Consider the following 21,072-nt stretch of genomic DNA (forward strand, 5'->3'; position numbering starts at 1 on the left):
TACACTCACACACTATCATCCTTTTTCTGGTACCTTCTACTCATCTTTTTGCTTCCTATATAGATATAACCTTCCTGGGGAAGCTCTTCTACCCTCCAGAAAATCTCAAGTTATTTTGTTAGCGGTCTTATTTAACCATGTTTCTTTATAACTGACACTTAATTTGATTTTTAATTATATAATCGTTTGGATGATTATTTGATTACCACCACAGATCTTCTAAGGTCTATGATAGTAAGGACTGTGTTTGTTGTATCTTTATCATTTTTGGTTTCTTTCTTTTTTTTTTTTTTTTTTAAGATTTTATTTATTTATTTGAGAGAGAGAGAATAAGAGAGCACAAGTAGGGGGAGGGGCAGAGGGAAAGGGAGAAGCAGACCAGTTAATTCAGCTATTAAAAATGGTACCTCCAGAAGGAAAGGGGGAAAAGAATGTAGAAAGGAGAATGTTCTGGAATAAAATTCCTGGTCATATTTTTTTTAAGATTTTATTTATTTATTTGACAGACAGACAGCGAGAGAGGGAACACAAGCAGGAGGAGTGGGAGAGGGAGAAGCAGACTCCCTGCTGAGCAGGGAGCCTGACATGGGGCTAGATCCTAGGACCCTGGGATCACGAACCGAGCTGAAGGCAGACGCTTAACAACTGAGCCACTCAGGCGCCCCTCCTGGTCATATTTTAATTTTAAAAAAATCAGCATGCTAAAGTCCCAATTTGAAGCCCTAAGGATCTAGTCCCAATTTTAAAATACGCTAAAAAGAAAATACTGTTTCTAAAGGTAAATTTTCAACTATCCTGCTCTCAAGTATTTTTGGCTAAGAAGTTTCAGATATAAGTTGGCAAAAAAAGAGGGACTGGTAGTGGGAAAAGGGAGTAGCAAAAAAATCAATAGTTCAGGGATGCCTTACTCCAGTGGTTTTCATACTTTTTGGTCTCAGAATAACTGTATAGTCTTAAAAAGTATTGAGGACTCTAAGCAGCTTGTCAACGTGAGCCATATCTATCAATATTTCCTCTACTAGAAATTAAAACTGGAGAACTTTTTAATATTGCGTTTGTTTTAAAACAACAATAAACACACTACCCCGTGTTTTATAAATTAAAAAAAAAATTATTTTCTCCAAAAAAGGTAGTAAGAAAAGTGGCATTATTTCCCATTTTTGTAAATCTCTATATGTTTAGCTTAGTAGAAAGCCACTGGATTCTCATGCATGATTCTGCACTAAGTCTGTCACGCCATGTTGCACTGGTTAAAGTACGTATAGAAAATACAGCCTCACACAGATATATATAAGGACCTCGTGGAACTGCTGAGAAAGTCATGGAGAGTCCACGGGATTCTGGACATTTTGAAAACCACTGCCTTACTCTTTAATTGATCATTCCTCTACCATGCCATACCAGATAACCAGATGGCACCTGATAGTTTAGGATGCACATTCACCTGATCCATGACAAAAATGTTACTGTTCTACAGGTTTAGAAATCTCAACTTCTCTAACATCAAAGAAGTCAGCAAGTCTAATGGTCAAGGAAGAAGGCATTAGACATTTTTTTTAATACAGGAATAATACTTTATGTACACAGCTAAATACTTCTTAAATGAGACATAAACCTATGATAAAAAGGTTCTCAACTGTTCATCTACTTTAGGTTGAACCAAAATCCTTATGCAATGTTCTAAGGTCAAAATGCCTAACTGAAAAATCGTAGGTTACTGGGGATTACATCTATTATTTAAAGGATTCAGAGTATAAATTCTTGCCTCTAGTTATACCACCACCTTTCTGTTCTTGGATAAGGCCTTCCATCTCTAGTAATTGATCTGTCTTTCCTTCAGACACAAAGAAAATAGCTATTCAGAAAAAGGGTTAGGGACTTCCCCTCTTAACTAAGGCACCCTCTTTAAATCAGCACCATCTCTTACAATGTCTCAGGACTACTCTCTTGGGACATAGAACAGTCCCATGATAGTCTACTACAAAAAGGTATATCACCAGGGCAGAACAGAACTGCTTTCCAAATCCCCATGGTACTTTTTAAACTCCACTTATAGACTAAACTGATTTCCAGTTAAAGAACTACTGTTTAGCTCAGCTTCTAACATGTGTGGGCTTGGAGACCAAGTTTGTCACTACTTTTGCTCATCATAATTTTATAGCTGGATAAAAACCATAGATACATTGCAATATACTACCCCCCCCCAAAAAAAATCAGAAAACATTTTGATATTGGTCACAGAATAATCAAGAGTATAATACACTTCTATATTCAATTTTTGGAACTCATATTAAACAATTTAGTCAATAATCCACTATTAGAATAAAGGATATTTCTAAAACCTAGACTTAAGAACAGATAACAACTTGTTATCTATAATGTTGGGGATAAAGGAAAAGTTATAAGATGAATTAAGACTCTTCACCATCAGAAAAGTCTACAAAATGTTCATTGTCTAGACAGCCTAAACTCATTTGGTTTGTCCATTTGTTCAACACATAATTTACTGAGTACTTATTCAATAGGGATTTTCTCTCCTCAATTCAACTTCTAATAATCTCCAAGTTAGAAAGAATCTTAAAAGACCAGGTTGGAAGCACCTGGGTGGCAAGGTCACTTGGGCATCCAGCTCTTGATTTCGTCTCAGGTCATGATCTCGGGGCCCTAAGATCGAGTCCTGCAACGGGCTTCATGCTCAGTGGGGAGTCTGTTTGAGGATTCTCTCTCTCTCTCTCCCTCTGCCCCTCCCCCTGCTCATGCACACTCTCTAAAATAAATAAATAAATCTTAAAAAAAAAAAGACCAGATTGTACAGCTGCCCCTCCCAATTTTAAATGACTTGGGTTGTCACTACTTTTCCACAGTTTTCTTCTTTATATCTCTATATGGTCTACGCTATTCCTTCCATAAGGAAAACAAATATATTCTCTTTAATATAAAAGGTAAAGGCAAAGCAAGGAAAAGGATTAAGAGTAATTCTGTTTTCTCTTAGTTATCTGTCAACATTACATCATTATCATCCAACAGTAGCGGCACATACTAACCAGCCAGACACTGTGCTTAGAGATCATATGCGTTATCTCATTCAATCTCTCCCCAAAACACTCTAAAATAATACTCGCATTAATCCCATTTTACACATAAGAAAATGGGTGGGTAGAAGTAACTTGCTGCTCAAGGACACAAGGTGAAGCTCAAGAACACAAGGTGAAGCTCAAGACCATCTGACCTGAGTTCAGGTCTTACTCAACCACCACTCACAACCTTCGTTAAACCAGCCAGCCACAGTTTAGCAACCTGCTTTTTTTTTTTTTTTTAATTTTATTATGTTATGTTAGTCACCATACAATACATCATTAGTTTTTGATGTGGTGATCCACAATCCATTGTTTTTGTATAACACACAGTGCTCCATGCAGTACATGCCCTCCTTAATACCCATCACCGGGCTAACCAATCCCCCTTCCCCCCTCTAAAACCCTGTTTGTTTCTCAGAGTCCATAGTCTCTCATGGTTCATCTCTCCCTCCAATTCCCCCCCCCATTTTTCCCTTCCTTCTCCTAGTGTCCTCCATAGCAACCTGCTTTTGTCACCCTTAACGTTTTATCCAAGCTTCGACGCATTCTGTGCTTTAACCATCTTGATTTTCCTCTTAGAAAATAATCTTTACTCATGGTTATTTGGCCACCTTTCAGTCATGCCCTCATCCCATCTCTCTAACCTCAAAATTAATTTCATATGCTCTGCAACCTCAGATTATCTCCCCCATCCCTGAAAAAAAGATCTTGATGTGAAAGGAAAACCAAGCCGCTCTGATATTATTCATCAAGTGGTTTCTACCTCCCATCCCCCATCCCACTCTCTGGTCTTGTAGCTCACATCTCAAAATAAAAACAGAAATTAGTGTCAGTCAGGCACATCTGGGACAAAGTTAGATCTAGTAAGACAAATTCTAGACATAAAACTTTGAGGGAAGATATACTTAAGACAACCACCTCCAAGCAGGACAAAAATCGTCCATTATGTACCAACAATTCTGTCTCTTCTATGCTCAACAGGCAGAGAGATAACCCAAGGGCAGCTTGCACCAAACTACCTGGGCCTGTGGAAGGGTGAAAAGAGACATGAGCTGTCAGTTACAGCTGAAAAAAAAAAAAAAAAAGGCTAAACCAAAGCCATCATACCATATAAGTCAGGGTCTTTTCTCCAGTTCACAAATGACCTGTGAAATATTTTTAACACCACGCTGTGTCTGAACTGGCAATGTGTAAGTTGCCAGGGCTTGGTTTTATATAGACTTCACTGCCGCTGGAAGGTTTCTGGTGGGGTGTTACTTTCAGAATATTAGCATGTAATTTGATCTTCTGCGATAGATGAATACAAATAGCTTCTTGGACAAGTCCTATAGAACTGAAACCCAGCCCCTGGATCAGTTCATCCTGTAGTTAGAGGAAATAATTACAGATTATTTCGGGAAAGAAAGGGTTTTGACTGAAAGAGTTACACTACAAACATTCCAGCTGTGACAGATGGACCCAAGATAAGGCTCGGAAAGGAGGGGAAAAGAACAATATAATCTGCAAGGGGTGGGGGTGGGGGGGAGATGAGGCTTAATTGAATGAAAACAAGTGAAAGGTTTAAATTAGGCTCGCATGTAGGAACCAAAGAGAATCCCCAGTACATTTATTTTAATTGTTGTATACAGGACAAAACTGACTTTGCCGCACCCCTACCTGATCTACAGATGATGACTGAGCAAATCTTCTGAGATTCTGATGTTGTGATCACCCACTGCATGCCTTACCGGTATCGAAAGATGAGGTTTTATTTCGACACGCTTGACTAGATGGAAACTGTCCCTCATTTTCCACTTCATTCCCTCTGTATCAAATAGCTGTGGCTCTCCTGCTTTGTCTCAACTCATAGGACGCCATCATCTCCCAGCTGTTTTGGTATATTCTCCTAGGCAGCTCAGGGCTCATGCCTCTCCCTCCGGTTCACAAATATTCTTTCATAAAATTCACTCATAAATTCATTTTTTTTTTTTTTTTACCTAGTGGTAGGAAGGACCCTGTTATTCCCCACCCCCATAACTCGTGGAATTTATTCCATAACTATGGAGTCCACCTAAAATCCCACTTCCTCCCTAAGTCCTCAGTCAGGTGCTGCCTCGGCCCTGTCTTCTCATTTCTAACTATGCCTGAAGTTTCCCCTTTCACCTAATAGTGCAGACCTTTCTAGCCCTCCAATTACCAGACAAATGGTGTTTCAGGCACCTACCATCTGACACAACTGTCCCAATTCTAAGACTAATACGGTTAACCTATAATAATTTAAAGGCGGGTGAAATAAAAAATGTCAGCATCAGGGAGGTATCTCTCTCTCCTCTTTTTTTTTTTTTAAATGGGAGACACCAGAGCATACTTCTGTGGAGGTATTTAAAAAAAAAAAAAAAGCCAACTTTATACGCTAGCTTGACCAAAGCCTTCCTTCTCATCCACGCTACCTACACGCTCAAGCCCATTCCTGCCTCAGACCTTCCCACCCCCACCCCTACATTATATTACCCTGCCATATCTTCTTGATAGCACTTAACACTGTGAAATCTGTTGCTGATTTATTAGTTCATTGATTTTTATTATGTTTCCCCCTCTCGCACTCCTCCTTCCCCACACATCAAAATATAAGTAGCATGAGAGCAAAAATTCTACCTAGCTCATGGCTACATCGCCATGCCGGGCACATACCAGGCACTCCATATCAATTAAAACAAATTAACTTTAACTTCTTAGTCTATGCTACACTTGGGTTTAGGTGGGAAGAGGGAGGTGAGGTTTAAGGAATTGTATACAGGCTGGCAAGGAAATGACGGCGGGGCGGGGACTGCTCCTCATCATCAATTTAATATAGTAGCAACCAGGTATTTGAGATAAATTAAAAGATATCATTTGTAACTTGGATTTCAGTTTTCAAGGGTGTCATCCAAGAGAAGCAGCCAAACCAAAAGACGGCTGGCAGACTCCGGGTGTACCAGACAACTCCCTGGTGGACGATATCCCATTTGGAAAGGACTGCATGGATCTCTAGTTGCAGACACTGGCTGATCTGCCCAGAGCCATCCCCAGTGACCTCTGAGACAGCTTCTGTAGCTTGAAAATACATCTTCTACAAGTCAGAAATTGACATATTATCTTCTCCTCCCACCCCAGTCTTCTAACAGTTATTGATGCTATTTGAAAAGCCATGCTTCCATGCCTATTAATAACCTTCAGAAAGAACCCCAAGGAAGTGTCAAGAGAAAAACAGATCTGGCTGGTGGAAGTCAAAGACTCAATCAGAGTTACAATTAGCAATTAATATATTTGAACAAAAAGAAAGTTGTAACATCTTCTGTATCATATGTTATCTGTCCAGGAGGGTTAAAACAAAATACTTTGCCAATGAATTCAAGAAATGTCAATCAAGAATACTGGTCTTCACAGAGAGGAACACTTTTAAAAAACCCCTTTATTTAAAATAGACCAGCACCAGCTACTAACTTTATCTACACATCAATGACCCCAGGGAATTTTGCGTACAAGGCTGATATCATTAAACCTTTATAGTTATTTACATCTAATCATTTCTATAATTTGAAATATCTGTAGTACAGTTTTTTTAAATTAATTTTATAAAGTTTCTTCAGGTGACACCTCAAAGAGCAACTAACTCAATCTACTCTAAAATAATGGAATAACTAATTAACAATCTTTCAAAAGACTTTTCTTAGTGGTCGGTCTTTCTCCTCTCCCCTCCCCGGACTAGCATGTGATTAATGGAATTCTCTCACAACTTAGCTTGAAATATGCTTTTGCCAGTCGAGCAGCTAAAGCAGAATCAGATAATTGTGGTATGACTCAACAAATGCACAGCTGTTCATTTAAATATATCCATCAAAAGTATAAATACAATCATGAGAAAGAAAATGAACCGTGTACACAGGGTCAGTGTACAAGTTGAATGGGTTAGCACTGAAGTAACCACAACAGAAAACAAGGAGAAGGGGAGATGGGGCTGGGAAAGATTCTGCATACCGGCTAGAAAGAGACCAGAAAACCGATGTAACTGAAAAACCACCCACCCAACCCAAACACTCACTGGCCTAAATAAGAAATTAATGGCAAGTTAAAAGTAAAAATAAATGTGCTCTACTACGTGGGGAGAGAGAAACGAAATCTAGGAAATGGCTGATGCCCCAAGTACTCTGAGGTGGAAAGCCTACAGGGCAGGAATGAGGAACCCAATCTGGTATTAAAAACAAAACAAAGACCCTAAGGCAGAGGAAAACAGGAGGAACAGGATTCTCGCCTCTGTCCTCTCTCCACAACCTTCGAAGACTGATTATGAAATCATGAAATGTAGGAATCCCTCCAATGGTCCCAAAGCAAATCACGGAAAACTACCACCCCACACCAGGCAACATTTGTTCGAGGCTCTAGGTACATGAGATGGGTGCCACCTGAACATGACGGAAAGGAAACCAAGAAAAGGAAAACAGACAATGTGAAGAGGGGCCAAGGGAGCACTGAATAAGAGAAAAAAGTGCCTAGTCAGCCCCGCAGACCCCATTCCTTCCTTGTTCCTCAGGGATGGGCCCGGAGACCCCTCGAAACTTGAGAAGCAAAGGCATTGAAAAGACATGGGAGCCTCTCCTCTTTTAATATGTAATTCAAAATAATAACAAATAAAATGAATATCTAATCCATGATGATGATTTCTAAGCTTTCCCTGAACTATCAAAATCAAGTTCTTGCCAAAAAAATCATCTCTCCGGTGGGGGGGGTGGGGGGGGCACTCACGCTTAGCCTGACTACTCAGTCATCTTGCCGGGAAACCATTCATGTTCTCCATATTTACAGGCAAACCTCTCTTGTATGACTATAAGCGACAGCTATTTCAACAACTACCACCGGCCTCAGCCCCTAGTCCTCCCACATCTACCCTCTTCATCCTTCATAGAGAACTTTCTAGAAAGAGAAATCTACACAGCTCCTTCCACATCCTCCCTCTCCTCTAACCAGTCCATCACCAAAATAGCTCTTTGGATCTATAAGGGAGCTTCCTCAAAATGTGGATTCTCAAGCTTCAACTCCAGAGATTTTTATTCGATTGACCTAAGATGGGGCCTAGGAACCCCCAAACCCACAGCAATTCAGGTGGTTCTGAGAATGCTGAGGGTGGGCTCACTTGCCCATTCTGCAGCATGGCGGTGCTGATGACCCCCTTCTGCCCCTGGGTTCCTCCCTGGTTGGGATTCAGAGATTCCACTCTCTCTGGATCTTTACTTTTATGGTTTGAACCTTCTCAGTTTCCTTGGATGGAGTTTTCCTCTTCTGCCACTCATCCCTTAAATCTTAGTTTCCCACAGAGCCTCACATCTCAGCTCCCTCTTCTCACTCAAGATGGCACCTAATTCCTTAGCTTCAAGGCCACTGAGCTGAGCCTGAACCACCAGGCAGAGAATGGAATCACCAGTTCTTTACTCATATCCACCCCTCCCCCACCCCATCGAATCCTTATTACCTTCTTCTCCTTCCATATGTCCTTGTCTTTTCACTGTTTATAAAATTAATTTTAAAAAACTGTACTACAGATATTTCAAATTATAGAAACTGAAAAGCATAAAAAAACCCTATTTGGGGGCACCTGGGTGGCTCTGATGGTTAAGCATTTGCCTTCGGTTCAGGTCATGGTTCCAGGGTCCTGGGATCGAGTTCCACATTGGGCTCCCTGCTCAGTGGGGAGCCTGCTTCTCCCTCTCCCACTCCCCCTGCTTGTGTTCCCTCTCTCTCTCTGAAAATAAATAAAATCTTTAAAAAATTTATTAAAAAAACCCTATTTTGACCTCCCAGTTTTAATTATAAAGCACCATCCTACCACCCGGTTTCAAAAATAAGCCATCTTATTTCCTCTATTCTGCCCATTTTCTTCCTGAGGTATTTTAATGAGAATCCCAGATGTCACATCATTTCACCCACAAATCCTCTCACAAATAAGGACTTTTTCTAAATACAACTATAAAATCAACATCTCACCTAACAAAATTAAAAGTATTCCTCCTCCAAATATCATCTAAAAGCTAATCAGTGTTTAAATTTGCCCAATTTTCAACTATAAACATCCCCTGCACTTACCCCCCCCCACCCCGACCCGCCAAAAAAAATTGCAGGGAGAATGGGAACAGCATACCACTAAGAAGTTGTTTTCATTGCTTTTCAGTTATTGTAACGAGTGGCTCAGTGTTAGGACTGTGGCAGTATTGAGAATACTCTGTGTATAATGTGGCAGAAAGCTGACGAGTTACTGTGGTACATTCGAATTCTATCATCTCCTGCTGTGTTGGAAGAACCACAATTCTCCACGTGAAATAAAGGCAATACACAGAAGGTTAAGTAAGAACCTTATCACCTGATTTTGAATTGGAAGTATCAGTATGAACTCATGAAATATTTTATATGTAGTTGTCCTCTGTCCCCTGAAAGGCCTAGAGATAATGACCTACCCAGCAGCAGTAAGTATGGTGCTCAGAAAGTGGCGGTAAAACACTACTTCCCACTAAAAGGAAAAGAACAAGCTGAATTGAACTATGAGGTTGCAATCACCAAATCCAGCCAGTAGGAAGTTAGAGGTCAAATGGATGGGTTCTTCAACGGATAAACTATAAGGAAGGGAAAGGGTTGCAGGGGGAACCTGAGGTTTAAGAGACTTAGACATAAAAAGATATGCAAGACTAAAGTACAGTGGCTAGGTATGCACACACGGGTGATAAAACCATAAAGAAAGGCAACAGAGCAATTACTCCGGAAGTCAAGAAAGCAGCGACTGACCTCTGGAGGGGGAGAGGGGCTGTGTCTGGCATGGGACACACCGGGGGCTCGAGGGAGACAGCTAATATTCTTCTCCTCATCTGTGTGGTGGTCACAAAAAATATTCACCTTATAATAATTAACTAAGTTATGTATGCTTTGTATGGATATCTGCGTCTGTGTCTTATTTTACAATAAAAAAAAAAAGGAGACAAAAACAGAATGTGTGCTGTTAAAAAAAAGGTGCAGACTAACAGACATACACAACACACACACACACACACACACACACACTGAGGAAGTAACAGCACTGCATATCATGTATACGCAAAAATCTGCCCAGATTTGTGCCACAAATAAGTTTTTGTAATAAACTTCTGAAATATCAACTATTTTTTTAAAGATTTTCATTATTTATTTGTCAGAGAGAGAGTGCAAGTAGGGGGAGCAGCAGAGGGAGAGGGAGAAGCAGGCTTCCCGCTGAGCAAGGAGCCCAGTTCGGGGCTCGATCCCAGGACCCTGGGATCATGACCTGAGCTGAAGGCAGACGTTTAACCAACTGAGCCACCCAGGCGTCCCATGAAATAGCAACTATTTTTTATCTTCAAATAGGAAAACTGTTTTTTCAACTTCCAAGTTTATTCATTTTTAACAGAGAAATAGACATCGGTTATCTAGTCATAATCAGAAATAAATTATTAAATAAAATTAACATAATAGCTTATAAGTTGGTCCTTCCCCTCTCTTCCTTCAGTCATATAAGTTTCATGGGTCAAGGATACAGAAAGATTATAGAGTCCAGATCAATGTTTCCCAAACACTGTGCAACATTATCATTCAACAAGAAAAATTAACATCATAAAGATGTGAGCCCTCGCAAAGTATCTATACATATATCACAACCCCAATCATAATATGAGCAAGTTTTCTTCTTAGAGAGGAGAGAGTAGTGAAGATACGATTATTTTAAAGTTCATATATTTTTTTAAAAACCTCACACATGAAAATAGACGTGAATATTCTATAAAATGGAACTTTAAAATTCTGTCAAAGGAAACTTAAAATAAATACAAAAATTTTGTAAAATGGAACTACCCCCATCACAAGGGGTAGTACCACACACATAAGCTCCAAGAGTTAAAAAACTGATCCTGGTACATGTATGGGCAGAGAGATCAATGAAACTAAATGGATATCCCCGAAATAGACCAAAGTGTATGTATACAGGAATGTATAATACAGAAGAAATCAAAGGAGAAAAGCTGGGAGTATTCAGTAAAATTGGAACGACTAGCCAATGGGACAAAGACCACTAATTTTCCACTAAAATTCCTTCTTGGCTGCTTCTTGGGTGCATGTTGACCTGCAGAAATTGCACTCCCCACTCTCCCTTGTAGCTAGATGTGCCCCAAGAGTAAGTTCTCACCAATGGAAGTAGAAGTGATCACTTGCCCTGGACTTTCTCCTTTGTCCTTCGCACAAAGGGAGCCCAGATATGCGGAAGCCATCTATGGCCATGAAGATAACTACAGTGACAACTGAACAGAAGGAACAAGAGTCCCAACAACTAGTGGACATCAGAGGTTCTGCTGACCTGGTTTACTCACACGGGGACTATTAGGTGAGGAAAAAATCAACTTCTATGTTCTTTGAACCATAGCATATCCTTTGGTTACAGCAACTCAGCCTTATCCTAATTAACAGAGCATCTAGAGAAAAATTAAGTTGGATTCATACCTAACATTCCAGATGGATCAAAGATTTAAACCTGAAAACTGAACCACACGACATCCAAGGAACCATGAGATAGGTTTTTAGCCACAGAAAGGTTATCTATTTAGCTCTACAAATCCTTGTGAACATCTGTTATTGACTGTCTCTTCCCCTACAATGTAAGCTCCATGGAACAAGAACTGGGATCGGTTTTCTCCACTATTATATACACTGCTGCCTAGAACAAGTGCCTAATGCCTAAGAGGTATTCCATAAGTAGCTGTTGAACGAATAAAGTGGTAAATTTAAGTATACTGATTTTTAAATAATCTGCACAGCAAAGTATTTTTTATTTTTGTACAAATGACAACATATAAATATCACTTATCACACTTAATTTTGTTAATGCACAGGAGCTCCTTTAAACTAATAACAGAAAGATCAATAACCCAATGGGAAAACGGACGAAGGACACAAACATAGGGGAACACAACGGGAAATACAAATGGTCTTTAAAATCATGAAAAGATGGTCAAGGTCAATGACAATACAAATGCAAATTACAGCTACATTAAACTATCATTTTTTACCTATCCATTTGGCAAAGAAAAACACCTCTGACAATCGTACTGTGATCAGCAAGGGTATGAGGAAGAGTGTTCTCATCCAGTGCTGTTGAAATCTAAAACTTTGGGGCGCCTGGGTGGCTCAGTCGGTTAAGCATCTGCCTTCAGCTCAGGTCATGATCTCAGGGTCCTGGGATCGAGCCCCACATCAGGCTCCCTGCTCAGCAGGGAGGCTGCTTCTCCCTCTCCCCTCTGCTGGTGCTCTCTGTCTTGCTATCTCTCTCTCCTTCTCTCAAACAGATAAATAAAATCTTAAAAAAAAAAAAAAAAAGAAATCTAAAACTTTGCAAGCCCAATGAGCAGAGTAACCTGGCAATAAATTTCTACCATATTTAAAATGTGTGTACCCTTTGACACAGTAATTCTACTACTAGAAATGGATCCTACAGAAATGCTCATGAACATGTTTGAAATGCTATCTGTACAAGGTTATAGTCCCTAGAGCCCTGTTCATAATAATAAACAATAGACTAGAAGTCATCTAGGTAGCCATCAACATAGCACTGGTTAAATAAATTATAGCACATGTCCACAGTGGAATACCAGGCATCCATTAAAAAAGAATGCAGTATTAATAAGGAAGATCTTCCAAGAAATATTATCACAATGAAAAAAGGCACAAAACAGTGTATACTGTTACCATCGGGGTTTAAAAAAAACACACACACACACGGGGCGCCTGGGTGGCTCAGCTGGTTAAGCGTCTGCTTTCAGTTCAGGTCATGATCCCAGGGTCCTGAGATCGAGCTCCTCTTCAGGCTCGCTGCTCAGAGGGGAGTCTGCTTCTCCCTCTCCCTCCACCCCTCCCCCTATTTGTATTCTCTCACTCTCTCTCTCTCTGTCAAATAAATAAATAAAATCTTTAAACACATACACACACAAGAAACTGCAATAATCTATAGGTTATGTGCTGGTATATTATATATGCCTTGAAATCTCTGAAAGAATACACAAAAAAATGGTTAACAATGGCTGCCTCTAGCAAGAACACTGGGCACCTAGGATATGGGGAGGAGTGAAACTTATTTTTTCACTCTCTTGTGCCTTTTTAATCTTACAGTGATTATATCACCTTCCTAAAAATAAATATTTTATAAAGAAACAACAATACAAATATTCATCCCCAATCCCCAGTTATCTGAAAACTTCTCTGGTGATTTTCACTGTCAAACACACTAGGGAACTACTGCACGGAACAACTTTAACCCTGTTTCATAATTAAGAATCACAGGGTTAGCAATTAACAAACACCACCATCTCTTCCTTCCTCCATCAAATAAATACATATGCGAAATAAAGTCAGCCTTTTAATTCCATCCCAGTTATTCATTACTTCCTCTTAAAACTAATTCAACCCCATACCACCTTAAATGGGCATGAAAATCGCTCAAAATGCTCCAAGGATGGTAGCCAGAACCAACAACTATACTAATATATTAACACAGCCTAGTGCCAAAGAAGTTCCTTCCAGGCACCCAGAAGATGAAAATTTGACGTAACTGACACCTCGGCAACAGCACAAAGCTGTGCATCATCTGCCTTGGAAAATAAAAACTCACATCATTAAGACTAAAAAGTCCAATGTCAACAGCCGTAGCTTTTGTTTTCTCCCTCATGTGAAAGGTCTCCCCCCGCATCCCCCTTTAAATTATAGGCTAACCCCTCACTTGAGGACTGGTTATTATGTTACAGCCTTATAAGGAACACTAAGCAGTCATTATTTAGACTGAGATTCTGCTTAAAAGGGAAAATGTCCACAACTTATCAAGTGGAAGGAAAAAGCAAGTTGTAAAACAAAATGTGTAGTCATGTTCATCAATTTTTAAACATAATTAATATGCAGATTTTATTTGTAATACGGTAAGATTTGTGTATGGAAAAGTATGTGTTCCAAATTATTAGCTTTGGGTAAAAGAGGAAAGGCAGGGAGGAAATTTCACCTGTTTATATGTCTGTATTTTATACTGTTTTGTACTATTTTGAAATTAAATAATCAAGGGGCACCTGGGTGGTTCATTCGGTTAAGCAGTGGACTTTGCCTCAGTTCATGATCTCAGGGTCCTGGGATTGAGCCACATGGGGCTCCCTGCTCAGTAGGGAGCCTGCTTCTCCCTCTCCCCCTCCCCTGCTCCTGCGCACACACTCTCTCTCTCTCTCTCAAATGAATAAAATCTTTGAAGGAAGAAAAAAGAAAAGTGGCCCTATAAGGGGAAAAGAATGGCAGAAGTATTTTATATTTAGGAAAATATTGACAGTATTTGAATAAACTGGCCAACGGTAAAGAATAACTAAGCAGTTCCACCCCAAAAAAAAGAGAGAGAGAGAAGCCCACCTTCAAGGCAATGCAAGAACTAAGAACAATTAGGGGGACGCCTGGGTGGCTCAGTCGGTTAAGCGACTGCCTTCGGCTCAGGTCATGACCCCAGGGTCCTGGGATTGAGTTCCACACCGGGCTCCCTGCTCAGCGGGAGCCTGCTTCTCCCTCTCCCTCTGCCTTTCCCCCTGCTTGTGCTCTCTCTCTCTCTGTCAAAAAATAAACAAATAAATAAAATCTTAAAAAAAAAAAAAGAACAAGGAACAATTAGGCTAGAGTCCTACCCTTTTTATACCGGATTCATATAAATCAACAAAATAAAAACTGTGGCTAAGAATTTACCGTGTAGATTCGATCTCTGCCAAAGAGCATTAAAAGAGGTGATTTGTTGAAATGGCTTGAGGGCTGGCTCTGGCAACGCTGCTCGCAGAGCTCCTGGGTAAGCTGACTCAGCTACCTTAAAGCCGGCGCCCCGTCATGTCTTCCCACAGTCCCTCAGGCAGTGTGCTCTGGTTCACAGCTCTGCTCCCTCGTTCACCGTTCACCGGAGACTAAGGCAGCGGGAGGAGCTCCGGGAGTCATGAGAAGTTCTCCAGCAGTTCTGCTCCGGCAATGTGACACCCGCAAGCTGCTCAGGGCTGCAGAGGGGAAGAAGAAGGAAAACCAGCTAAGCAGAAGAAAATTCTGCAGTTGTGAATGTGCTGGCTAAAGGAAGTGCACACTTGACAAGCCTTTCCATGGGGACCACGAAACTTAAGGCCAATTTACAAGTGAGGCAATTATGGAAGGGGTTGAAAAACAATGAAGCGCGGTATGTTGAGGTCACAGATCCATGCTGGTCTTTAAATATTTTTCTAAGTGACACAAAACTCAGTAAGATCTGCAGTTGGTAAATTTCAAAATCAAGTTCCTTTAAAGCTATACACCATGGACTCCAGCCAATTACAAAAACAAACCAAAAACAATGGCTTTGCATATATTTATTACATATACTTGTTTAAAAACAAAAAACATTCAAACAGTATACAAGTATAGAATGAAAGTCTCTCTCCAGACCCCCTGCTCCTCCTAGAGACACCCCACTGCACCAGAGGAACCAGTTTCTTATGTGTCCCACCCAGAAATGATCTGGTTTAGGTCCACTTTCAACTACCATTCTCAGTTGTAGATAGTACTAGTTCAAAGGCTCATAAAACAATGGTAGGGAAGGAGCACCAAGCGGAAGGGAAGGGGCTCTAGATAACTAACAAAAAAACAAAAAGCCACCCAAGCTCCCCTTTCCTTTAGGAAGACTTTAAAAACATCAACATTTGCCAAAGGAAGAGGAAATTTTTATTAGAACCAAACTTTTCCATTCAAATGAAGTCACACAAAACACTGAAGAATTTACTCCTTTCAAAAAACAGCACCTTTTTTTTTTAACCTTGAGGTACATTTTGCCAAGAAAATGTTCATGTAAATAAATTTAAACAGAAGACAAACCCAAAATACTACATTCCTAAATAATTATTTGGAAGGAAAATCACAACCCTGAAATTCAAGGGAAAAGCATTACAATTATTATCAAACCTTTTCTTGCTTCAGTTTAAATCAAGGCTCTTAATCAATTTGAAAAGACAGTCTAGACATGTAAAACGCACACTAAAAATAGGACAACAATATCCCCTCCATAGAAAGGTCAACCAGAAATTTCACATTTGCAGCAATCATTTAGTGAAGTTAGAGAGTAAAAATCCATTTCTAGAGTGGACATCCTTAAAAACAAACTCATTAACAAAGCAGCATCCACAACCTTGAGTTTCAGAACAAACTGCTAAAACCCTGATGTTTCCTGAGAGGTGGGGGCCAGAGAAATTTGGCAGATTGACACTGAAGTTGCTTTCCCCTTTGCTAAATCTATGTTTTAGTTGGGGGCCATTGTGCTAAGCTGCCCTGCCTAGGGCTTACCAAGTTACAGGTACTCTCTGGGAGGGAGCTTTAGATAGCAAGAAAATAAGGAACACTGGTGCATATTTCTCTGATTCTTTCAAAAAAAGAATCATCAGAAAAACTGTCAGAGTTTGACTTTTTAATTACAAAGGTGCTTCTATTTCCTTTCCAACTTCCAGCCCTACCTATTACCTTCACTGCATGGAATTCCTTCAAGACCATGCTCTCCCGCCTCTGTTCAGCCTTCTTTAGTGATTCTTGTATTTTCCAGATCTTTCCATTCTGACTCCTCTGGCATTTATATCCTATATGACTCAATCTGGCACTTAATCCTCTGCCTTGAACTAGGTTTGTCTCAAAACCAATTTAAAACTAGGAAAGAATCACATATTATCCTTCTACTATATCATTTCTTCCCAGTACCTAACATGAGCTGGTGCTCAAGAGTTACTGGATAAAACTCAAGTCTTCAAATTAAACATAATTTAATATTTGTTTTAGAGTTCATCAGGTTCTCATATAACCCATGGATTGAAGTCAAAGCTGTGGTGTACTACAAGGAAGAACAGGTTGGTTAAAAGGGAGCCAAAGTATCTGTAGCAAATTCCAGATACTTAACTCTTAAATGTTCTACACAGGACCCATCTCCACACAAATACACTTCAAGCCGATAAGCAAGCTTGGCAGATCCTGAAAGGCAGTGGAAAGCAGTTATGTTCAAAACCCCAAGAATGGCTAAAAAAACAAAAACAAATAAAACAAAAGAGATGTGCACCAATTAAAATCAGTGCTATAAAATAACTATCGATGTAGCAAACTCCAGCAACTTGTCACAAAACTTTCATTGAGCTGAGTTTTTTTCTAAAACCGTAGCCAACTCCTTTGTTTGGCTTACTGGGGTTTAATTATTGGCAGCTAATCGTGCTGTACGAAAATCTGACCCTTTATAAAGGTTAGAGGCACATTCCTCTCCAGTGGTGGAGAGTAAGGGTAAGGAAGGGGGGAAAAGAGAAAAAAAGAAAAGTTCTTACTCCAAGTGTGGGTTTAACATAGCAGTATATTTTTCTTTAATCCAATTTAAAAGAACATACAATAGTTTCTTAAAAGTTATTGTATTATGATGGGACCTGAGGAACAGGCAAGCATAAAAGGTACTTAAACAAGTTCTTGGCAGTCAACAAAGCAGCTAAGCAACAGGAAGAAAAAAAAATTCAGGGCAGGTTTTCTCAACTATTTAATTATAACTGCATCCTTGGCCTCTAGAAATTGTAGCTTCCAAATAATGCAGATTTCAAGACAGCACCCTCAAACGGGGATGGATGTTAATTACACTTATTGTAGCAATCATTTTACAATATACACCGATAGCGAATTGTGTTGTATACCTGAAACTAAGATATTGTTATAAGCCAATTATACTTCAATAAAAAAATTAAAAAAAAAAAAAGACATCATCCCATACCTTCCCTGTTTATCCACCCAGCCACATAACCCAAATAAGCCATGGTGGATCTTGCTGTCAAATTACTCTTAACTGCAATTACTTTAAGAAGCAGCATATGATTGCAAGAACATGGACTTAGGAAAGAGCCAAATCCGGTTTTCCAACCTACTTAATGTGATCTTCCCCAAATCACTAAACCTCTGTGAATTTGTTTCCTTTCCCATGAAACAAGGTAAATGCCTTCCATCTTTGACATTTACTAATAATGCCAGCTATCATTTAGTGAGCTCTTAGTTCCAGAACTGTGCTAACCACACACTTGCATCATATGATTTAATCCTAACAGCACAAAAATTGAGATGAAGGTATTATTATTCCCATTTGAAAGATAAGAAAACAATGTTAGAGAGGTTAAGTAAAACTGCCCAAGATCACACTTTTTTAAAAAAGATTTAATTAATTAATTAATTAATTTATGAGAGAGAGAGAGAGAGCACAAGCAGGGGGAGGGAAAGGGAGAAGCAGACTCCCTGCTGAGCAGGAGCCCGATGTGATGCTGGGGCTCGATTCCAGGACCCTGAGATCATGACCTGAGCTGAAGTCAGACGCTTAACAGACTGAGCCACCCAGGCACCCCATCACATTTTTTTAATAAGTGGAAAACCCAAGAATCAATTCAAGTTTTGCTGACTCCAAAATCTATGTTCTTAATTGCCAGTAAGTGAAATTACATCTTGACAGTTTGTAAGAACTGCGCTCAATGCTCATAGTAAATACTCTTAGTCCCCTTTCCTGTTTTCTACTCCTTAGAATAATAGAAGCATGAAAGCACAGTGGTAGGAAAAGCATAAAGCACACCAATCCCAAACAATAACACAAATCATCTACAAATCACACTACAAATGTCCTCTTGTTCTGGCTCTAAAATAATATCGCTACGACCAAGCATATGAATGTCAAGTATCCTTGAAGAATTACCTATTCCAGACACTTGAATACGTGGGAAAGACAGGTATGATCGCTTAGTAATTCTGGAGAAAGGCAATGGGGATATCAGCTGGTTCCCAAGATCCCCAGTCTCCCAGTGGAACAAAACTAGGCCACATGCCTGAGACAACTGATAAACTCGGGGGACACCGTGAAACAGAAAGAACAGGGAAAGCCATACAAAGCTGAGAAAAAGATAAATTGTGACTGAATGCGGAAGTAGGGAGGAGCATGGAGATACAGCAGATCCCCTTCTCTGGGGGTTTCCAAATTCTCAATAGATCTTCATCTTTGGGAATTAGGAATGAGAAATGTGAATTTCCAGGAATTTCTCCAGAATTATTCTCCCAATTATAGTTCTTAAAATACTTCCAAATATTCTTCAGTCACTATTACGGATATCTTCTTTAAAAATGTCACATAAGTAAGAAATAATGTTATTTACAAAGAACTGTAGCCTATAACAAATGCTAGAAAATGCCAGTGAACATTATTGGGTAGTATTCCAAGAGCTGGCCAAATCCAGCCCGCAGTCTGTTTTGGTAAATAAATGTTTTATTGGAACACAGCCCCACTTGTTCATTTGACGTATAGCCCATGGCTGCTTTCACGCTAAAACAGCAGAGCTGATAGTTCTGACAGAGTCCATATGCCTTGGCAAAGCCTAAAATATTTACTATCTGGCCGTTTAGAGAAAAAGTTGGTTGACCCCTGCAATAACCTGCAATTTGAATCTATGAGGAAGGTTAACAGCACTGCACAGAATCACATGTTGCAATTGCCATTTTAAAGACTTCTGCTTCAGAAACGTAGTTCCTGGAATACCACGCACAGGATTTGTATACAATATGCTATGTATATAAACTTATTTTATTTGCAAGGATGACTCACCAGTAGCAGCAGACAGGGCCACAAACACATATTTATAACATAGCAACAGCTACACGCAATCACGACCCATTCTCTCCTCTGTGCTCCTACCCTGTCCTGGCTCTGGGAAAAGGCAATCTTACCCTTCACTCCACAGGCTAGCGTTCAACTTGACATCAGCGGATTCCTTCGATCTACCACTGTCTCTGTTAATTGTTTAATTCTCACAGGAGAATTGCAATACTTTTTCCCATTTGCCTGATTTCTTAACTGATTGTTTTGGGGATCTGGAATGACATAAATTTCCCAAGAGATCCTGGGAAGAAGAAACTCTGCATGGAAATAACTATTCTCTTCAGGTGTGTGGAGAATGAGTAGAGATCAAACCCCCTGGACTTGTAAGGGATAGAAGAAAAAGAGTTGAGGACAAGAGGCAAAAGGAAGAAAAACAAAGTCTTCAGGATGTTTGAAGGAAAAGACTAAGGTTTGTCTCAAAGCCTAGAGAGAAGAGCAACCTAAATGGAGATAAGATGAAGATGAAATTTCCTAGTGCTATGGCCCTAGTGATAGATTTAAGACCCGAATATTAGAGCACCTTTCTCCTTCCAGAATTTAAGTTATAATTTGGCTGAGATGAGAGATATTCACTGTGAATTCTGACAGGAATGAGTGTCATTAAGCACCAAACTATTCCTGAAGATAACCTGCTTATAGTTTATAATCACAAACACCCTCATCTGAAGTGGCTGGGTGGCCCTCCAAAATCCCATTTACCCATCTGTCCAGCCAAAGAGTCATTTATTTGTGCCAGGATACAAAGCATAAGGACCAAGGGTGAAACTCAAGGAAACAAAGGCATTGGGATATAGTAGCACCAAAAGGGTTCCAAAGCTTGAATCAAAGAGCCCTGCTAATCATGTAATCTTGGGCCAACTGTCTGAGCCTCAGTCTCTCACAAGCAAAATGGGCACCATGACTTCCTTGCAGAGTCCATGTGAAGTCCACAGCATATGGTGGGTGCTAATAAATGGTAGCTATCATTATAAATGCAATATTTAAGGGGCAGGTATAAGAAGAGGAGACAGTGATAAAGACAGAGAATCACAAGGGTTGACATTACATTGAATCATTTGAAAATGCTATAATTTGACCATTTTGACTCATAAAAATAGCCATTTTTAAATAAGTATTATAAAGGGTTCTGTAGGGAAGCCTGAAAGGAGACAGCATGAAAGACTAATACCCCATCCTCATTCCCCAACTGGTGGCAGCTTAGAAGAAATCCAGACACCAGATGGGAAGGCTGCAGACTAAAATAGAATACCCCTTAGTCAACTCCTCACT

The 21,072-nt window shown here is 39.8% G+C and overlaps 1 protein-coding gene across 2 annotated transcripts in view; it reads right to left on the minus strand.

Moving 5' to 3' along the window:
• The window catches only part of ACVR1 (activin A receptor type 1), a 123,016-nt gene that overhangs the window by 59,349 nt on the left and 42,595 nt on the right, over positions 1-21,072 (minus strand). For both annotated transcript variants that reach the window (XM_036077717.2, XM_078070836.1), the window contains exon 2: positions 14,841-15,136. The gene's annotated coding sequence lies outside the window, so the exon portion shown is untranslated. The remainder of the gene's footprint in view (positions 1-14,840; positions 15,137-21,072) is intronic.

Source organism: Halichoerus grypus, chromosome 4 (assembly GCF_964656455.1).
Source record: "Halichoerus grypus chromosome 4, mHalGry1.hap1.1, whole genome shotgun sequence".
Classification (NCBI taxonomy): Eukaryota; Metazoa; Chordata; class Mammalia; order Carnivora; family Phocidae; genus Halichoerus; species Halichoerus grypus.